Below are 8,355 nucleotides of genomic sequence, written 5' to 3'. Positions count from 1 at the left end.
CTCTCTCTCTCTCTCTCTCTCTCTCTCTCTCTCTCTCTCTCTCTCTCTCTTTCTCTCTCTCACAGTTATTTACAATATACCTTAACCCATTTAACAAAAATAGCTAAGTAAAACGTTTTAACTAATTAACGTGACAATATATTGTTTGAACAATTACGTTATTTCACTAATCGTGTATTTAAAACATTGTCCTCATTGAAGAGAAACAAAAATAAAAAAGAGATAAGATAGGAGTGACCATCAATACTAATTGTTAATCCGTTATATACCGATGTTGTCGATACTTTCAATACTACGATATTATTTAATATTTATTTAATAAAACTAGAAGTAATGTAAATTTATCGATAAACGATACGTTAATGCTGAAGCGTATATTCTTTTGTATATTCTTTTTCTCTCGCAAGACAATTACATAAGATTATTTCTCATGATTTATATCACCTTCTCGCTTTTCTTACCACACGAGCGTAAAGCGCAAAGAACAATCACACGAATTATCAATTTTGTTGAACCTCTAAACGAACTTGATGGCAACTGTAACCCTTTACTGAGCGCTATCTTGATCTTGCGAGAAGAAAATTTACCGCTCGCGATAAAGTTGGTCGTACTAAAATAGCTACTTTACATTGATAGCTTAAGGAAACAAATGAGGAATTTCATTTTGTAATGCGATAGAAAAACGTTTAGGAAAGAAAAATTATTTCTAACATACCATATTATAGCGATTTAGATACGAAAAATACTGAAACAAGATATTCTCGAATTTCGACTTTCTCCAATTATGACAAGATATATCTTTGAAATTTCATATTCTCAAATTTTCACTTTTTACGATTTCTGTTGCTCAATATTGCTCCATGTTCGCCAAACTTTCTTTCGGCAAGGGCAACAGTCTTCCAATCTAGTTTGAATTCAGCCGTAAAATTAATTTTTTTTTCTCTCGACAACTAGTGCGTTCTTAACAATTAGCTCGCTTCTCAGTCATTTTCTCCTTAATGCACTCCTCCGTTTAATAATCACGTAACTCTCCTCGATCGTTGTTTTTTTGCGCATTCCTCGTTCTTTCCGTATGATCCGATAATCGCTTATTTCTCGCTCGCTCATACTTTCGACGGATTCACAGGGAGCCGACGGCGACTACCATTGCTCGAAAGTTTCTGCATGTTTTTCTTCCTTGTTAATCTTACTGGATGATTCGACAGTGAATAATATCATAAATTCTCCTGTCAGGTGACCTCGTAGCTTTCGGAATCAGAATATCGCCTCCGAGGAAGCGCCCGCGTAAGTTTCAAATTTATGAGAGTGATTAATTTTCAAGCCGAATATCTTGTTCCTTCGCATACAAGTGTATTATGTCATTCATTGTCCGTTCTCTTCTCCCCGTGCTGTCTTTTCTCTGGATGCGTAGGTGAACGTACGCAATATATGATTAAGATACGTGAAATCGCGAATAACAAGAAGAGAGTTAATAAATAAAAATTTCACTTTCGCTTTTATATCTGATCAAGATGATTACCATTGATAGAGATAAGCTTTGCAACGTGTAAAAACTTTTCGTTTTGTTTGATATGTGAAGTTCCATTACTTCTTTAATTTTACACAGTATTGTTTTGTTGCCTTTACGCTGTAAACAATATAATATAGTATACTAAAATATTTAAACAAAATATCTTTTAAGTCTGTAATGTGAATACACAATAAATAGAAAATAAACGGCCAAGTTCGACACAAAAAAAATTACAAAGTTTTAATAAATATTTGTTTAAATAGTATCAAAAAATATTTGCTTACAGTAAATAAATATTTATTCAATTTAAAAATGAGATACTTAAATTAAAATATTTAGATATCATCTCATTTTTTTAATAGCGTAAATATTTATTTATTATAAGCAAATTTCCCAATATAAACAAAACGGTACTATTTAAACAAATATTTATTAAAATTTCGTAAATTTTTTTCAGTGAATCTTTAATGCTTACATAATTTGATGCGAATTTATATCCTCACATCCTGCAAATTGCGCACCAAATTTAATTTTCAGTTTTGAAACACAATCCTAAGAGAACTAGAGTAGTAATAGGTCAATCAATTGTCGCTAATCTAATCGATTATCTCGTTCAGTTCAGTGGACCGATCATCACTCGTGAGATTGAAAATTTCCGTGCTCGCCAAAAGTAAAAAAAATCTATTCGAGTTAATCACGATACAACGAGATATTAAACGTTTGGCCTCTCGAGTATGTTTGCTCATACATAACTCACGTACTAATGATACGTTTAAATCGCTACGAGGGAGTAATTACAGGGGGCACCGATCACAGGATGCAAGATGCCATTCACATGTACATACGTACATTCATACATTCATGCAAACATACATAGAACGTGTGCAGGCAGTGGGAAACACACCAATGGATACGGATCGTGTAACGGCGTGTCGACGCACGTGGCACGATCTCGGCGCGCCTCTGAAGACAATCGTCCATCAGAGAATGCAGCTAATCCTTCTAAACAGAGATCTCCCTTCCTCACAAAAGCGACAGAATAATGCACCATGATAAGGGCTGTCTTAGCCAGATTGCAGAGCGTGGATAATTATTGCGAAACATAGGCAATGCTCTGTTCGGGCAAGAGTTCAAGTAATGCATTGAAATCTGCATGCTGCAAGATGGAGATGCATTGTTCGGTATTTTCAGGCATGCAAGAACTTTACTCGCAAGTCTGGAAAAAATTAGAGATTCAGATTCTGCCGAAGAATGTTGTCATGCTTAAATTATACTAAGATACTTTGATGTTCGAAATGTATATGATATTTATAATTGCCAGGTATCTCAAGTATTTAGAATACAATCTTGTTCAAAGTACAAGAAAATAATAAGCGGTAGGCTCCATTATGAATCGAGACATGTTGGGGAATGTGGGCATCACGGTAGCCTGAGGCACTGGATATCCCAGTGTAATTCTCGAGAGACAATCGCTTAACACGCACAGGCGAGACGTCTGATCGCGGCATGCATTCTCTACTGACACGATTCCAATGCAGATGCGACGCTATTAGATGTCAAACAAAATCCAATACATTTTCTAAGAGTGTTATTACAATAATAGATACTTATTATCTTTCACGCATGAATTCTCATAAGGTATTCTTAAAAAAAATAAATGTTCAACATGAAAATATTTTCGAAAATTATCTATCGCGTATATCTGACGCGTGTGTCACCTGCATGTTTCGCAATAATTATTCACGCGCACTACAACTTGACCGCGATACAGCTTTTATCGCAACATATTATACTCTCACGCATAGAATTTTCAACTTCGGTTTCTTAATAATCAGATTCTTAATAATCAGATAAATATATTTATATAGAAAAAAAATTATTTATATCAATCATATTTATTACTTCATATTTTGATGCGTTGAGTACGCAAAAATTAAGTCAATATCCTCGATAAAAAAAAAACAGTTTTCGTCGAATAACGTACAGAACATTCGTGCTCATGAGAGAGGCACAAGTTGTTGTCGCAGGCGTGAACGTTGAGTAATCGGTGCGTGTAGCATGTTAGACCAATATATGAACGCTGAACCGTCCCATGTATGTATTGCGCTACGCGCAATTAGAGAGAGAATAAGCGTGGCGATGCTAATTTATATCAGTAACGGTACAGCGCTACCGTACTACTCGGACTAGTCACCGATTTACTCTCGTCGCGTTTCATTACCGCAGGGTATTAACATTTAGATATCTTATCGTGCTCTCCCACATAGGAAGTATAGTTTGATTGGGTGTAGAGATATCCGTAAGCAACGATCCGCGAGAAATCGCGGAATCTATACACGATACTTTGATAATTATTCGAACTAGTTTTCCGCGAATAAAAAAATTAAAATCATTCTTAAGTCGAAAATATAAAAGAAAGATACAAAAAAAAGTAAGAAAAAGACATAAACAAATAAGTTACGTTTAAATTATTATGTCAAAGTATACCCAGATGATATTAAAATCTAATTAAATTAAATCGAATCAATTAAATTAAATATTACAGCTTGAAGTACAGGTATATCTTGAGATTCAACAAGTAAAATATTATGAGATCCCAAGAGGCGATTTAAATATAGATAGAATAAAGACTTACATTAAATGTCGAGCGTTGCGGCCGGTGATTTTCTATGACCTATCGCACGGCGATGCACAGAGGCCGAATCGATTTCTCCAAACTTGCAGCTATCGGCGAATGAATCCTCCTGATCAACGATTGAACTTTCTAAAGCATAGCAACGGTCGCTCGCGCACACACGCGCGCACACGTGAAGAACTAGACAAAAGCGTCGCTCCTACAATCTCGGTCTGTTGTAATGCATGCGCGCGAAGACAATCGCCCGTCAGAATGCAGGTAGGGCGTCCGATCACGAGGGGCCCTCCGACACGAGCGTAATGCGAGCGCAATAGGCATTGCACCGCACCGGCGATAGGTGCAACGCGATAAAGGCCCGCTGTGCTGTGCATCGCCACGCAGATTGCACTCGGCGCGGCCTGCAATTATTGCGAAATCCGCACGGGGCACGCGTGCCTCGTGCATGCCGTCGGGCGTGAGAGACTTTTCATCCACAGCATTTTTCCTCCGGGTTTCAGTCGGCGCTCCATTATCGGATTTTTCGAATGCTCTCTTTTGTGCTGTTAAATCCCCACCACCCAAGCCGATAATCACCCGTCCTCGTCCTTAGTCAGCTAGTCCGCTTTGTGACGCGAATCGCGCGTTTACGCGCGGTCTCTCGATATGCATCTGATAAAACCGATTAACATATATCTCGCGCGATAATACTTTTTTGACGAAGTCAAAGTGAATAAGTGATCTTTATGTTATAAGTGAGTATTTTAATTGGTCTTTCGTAAGTGAGACATGAAGGGTAATATAGATCTAGCTATTCTTGTCATACACAAGATAATATATCTGTGCGAATGACACTTAACGATTGCTTAATATGCACTCTTGCAGTAAATAAGTTAAATTCCATTCCATTTCTGACCGATATAAAATACATAAAAGATTTCTATATCAATAAAACTTTATCAGAGAAAATTCTATGTCTGTCAAGAATATATTACATTTGCAAAAGTAAAAAATATATTTATAAAATATATACATGTATATATAATATATGGATATTAATTCGAATATTTTATTAATTATTAGTTATTAATATCGATAGTGATTACAAAAAGTGTGTAATGACATAATCTAGAAGTGACATAGTAATATACCTTTTTTTTTTTAATATAGGAGAGTACAATAAAAGTACAAATTAAATTAAACGAGCGGTAAACGAAATAGATACTTGAGATCAAATGATCATAAAATAATCGATAAATAATCGATAATAAATTACCAAGCAGCATACGTTCGCAGGATCGATCAATCGCATGGTAATTGTCGCGGTTTCCACGCTTCTTCAACACTGTACAAATAATACCGGCCAATTAATACTCCGGAATTGTCACTTCCGTGGATGGTCGATGCTACGAATAGTGGAAAGTCAAAACGAAAATTCAACTCGTATAGTCGATGGAACGCAATAGGCAAAGTCAGAACCGATCACGGCGTTAACTGTAATTGCTAACGTTCGCATTTAGACGAGAAGCTGCGAACGAATCTACGAGCGAGCGCGCGCCAAATTAACCGGTTAAGAGCTATCAAATTTATTGGTATCGCTCAAATGTAGTTATTATGCGTGTTAAAGAACAGAATTTTATTAAAATGAGATGTATGCGACGCATACATTTTATTCCTCACCATTTCTCATGCATTATGCATTTTATGCGGGGTGCGTCTTCCCCAAAAAGGTAGCTTTCTTTAGTATCTTTCAGAGATTGCGTAAACATCTGAGCGCGCGCGCTGGACGGATATACGAATTTTTGTCCTATAAATTAATTGGCCGCGGACAACTCGATTCGAGGAAGGATTTTGAAAATGCTAATTGTCGTCGCGTTTCGAAACGCGCGTGTACGCGCGACACTGTTATCCGTGCGCGCGACGACGCTCACTCCATTAATATTCATAAATATGCAAGATCTATAAATATATGCAGCGGACCCGCGTGTGGATTCGTCACGCCTGGATTTTTCGAAAATATATAAAGTTATTAAATGCGAGGCGTTTCCGTGTTCCCGGTCGTCCTTGCGCGACGTCGTGTCGTCATCGCCATGGTTGCGTTACGCGAAAGTTACGGAAAGTCTCGATAGAGAAAGAAAGAGAAAGAGAGAGAGAGAGAGAGAGAGAGAGAGAGAGAGAGAGAGAGAGATCGATACGCTTGGTTTGTTTACGATATTGATAGATAAGATATATGCGGAAGCGCGTTTTATTACACGGATGTCGACAGGAGTTGTCCGCGAAACACATTAATCGCCACGCTAAATCTATTCGCGACAGTTTTTTTCCTCCAGTCATGTTTCGGCGATATGAAAACGTGATATCAAAAACTATCAAATACAAATCGGTGGCTGGCGCATACGGAGGAAAAAGTTGTGCTAGATTCGTCATTCGTTTTTCTGAATTCGCAATCGCAGTTCAGAGAAGTAAATTTATTGTAGAAAAAAAATTTGTCAGCAGCTTACGGCGTATACGTCGGATATTAATTATATGAATTGATTACGCGTGTTCATTAATATTAGTTTCATATAAATCATACGTTCGCATCATTTTTTTACTTCATTTATCATTTGACGGATTATATTACACAGTTTTCGATATTATTAATGATTTATAAATGCGAATATTGAAGTACTTCTATCATCAAAAGATGTATAAGAGAATTTATACTTTCAGTCTCTATAACGCTTTATCTTCATTTATTTCTCCCATTAAAGCTATTTGAATTAAAAACACATTTTTTTATACCCTTCCCTTTATTCTCATCAAATTTATGCATCTTATTTGCTTTCGACAACTATGTAAAATATCTATAGTGCCAAGACGCTAGCGTGTCTTCAAATTCAATAAAATTATTTGCATCGTAGAAAAGAATTTGAGCTCATTAACATTACAGGCGAATAAGAGTTCCTCTTTAAGCTGCCGCTTACCGAAACGGTGAAGTCATAGAATTGCTAACGCCGGCGTCCTTGCGCCGGGTTACGTGGTAACGACGACGAAAATCGATGGTGTAGTTTGCAGTAGGTCGTCGCAGGATAAGTGAAACGTAGCGCGAAATGGGTGAAGGTGAAGGACACAGTGTGGCAGTGATACAGATATTCGGTAATCGTTCGTGACGATCGTCCTTGCACTCACCCGATAAAAATCAATTCGGCGAAGTGATCGAAGTGGTGACGCTTAACAAGATGCGGTACTAATGATGCGAGCATTCGGTAATAACGATCTCAATACGATTCGCAGAATTAATTAAAATTATAATTAAAATGGCAGCGAAACGAGTGAGCGAATTTACAGGAAAAATGCTTATTTAATCTAACAAGCTCAGCAATTTATTTAGATTTCAGATAATAGATGTCATCAATTATAAGAGAAAAAAATAATTAATTCTAAATATAATTATAAATTAATGTAAATATAATTATTTTCAGTGCTACAATGCTTTTTTTTTTCAATCAATTTGAGCTGAATACTGAAAACTTTGAATCACCTAACATCCATACTTTCAGATTTCTTTTCTTTCCGCTTCTTATTGATTTTTCTAATTAGTCATAATCTTCCTTCTACTTTTTCTTCACTGTATCTCGACTTTAATTAGAAAATACATTTAATTTATAGTTTATAATATATTTGTTTGTGTGTGTGTGTGTGTGTGTGTGTGTGTGTGTGTGTGTGTGTGTGTGTGTGTGTGTGTGTGTGTGTGTGTGTGTGTGTGTGTGTGGATTACACTCTACTTCAAATTTAACAATTAAATAACAAGATTTATTGATGAGATAAATAATGTTCTATTAATGATGTTGGGCAAAATTCCCTATAGATATCTACATTCTAAATGCGTATCTGTCAATTAATGATTTGGCTAATTAATCATTAAAATCAATTATGACAAAATTATTGCAGACTACTTTTATAATCAAGCAATCGATACAAAATAAGAAAGCGACATCGACAAACAAAATTTTTTGAACAAACTATTACAAAAAAAGAAAAATTTCTTGCAAGAGAAACTTTTGCTCTCAAAGAATTAACACTATTCAACAAGAATTAAAAACTATTTATCACAGTTAAGAAGAAATAATATTCAGCAATCAAGCAACACTTCTTCTAATAACTAATCATTAAGGAAAAGTTACGATTGACAAGTAAAGCTTTTCGAGAGAAACTTCCGTTCATCAACAGCGTCTCTCTCTCTCTCTCTCTC

At 36.1% G+C, this 8,355-nt stretch overlaps 1 protein-coding gene across 1 annotated transcript in view; it reads right to left on the bottom strand.

Moving 5' to 3' along the window:
* LOC108689041 (nuclear receptor subfamily 4 group A member 2) overlaps positions 1-8,355 on the bottom strand; it is a 63,589-nt gene that overhangs the window by 26,153 nt on the left and 29,081 nt on the right. The window lies entirely within an intron of this gene.

This window comes from Atta colombica, unplaced genomic scaffold, assembly GCF_001594045.1.
Source record: "Atta colombica isolate Treedump-2 unplaced genomic scaffold, Acol1.0 scaffold254, whole genome shotgun sequence".
Lineage (NCBI taxonomy): Eukaryota > Metazoa > Arthropoda > Insecta > Hymenoptera > Formicidae > Atta > Atta colombica.
Note: the sequence above shows the minus strand (reverse complement) of the source record. Positions and strands in the feature narration are given on the sequence as shown.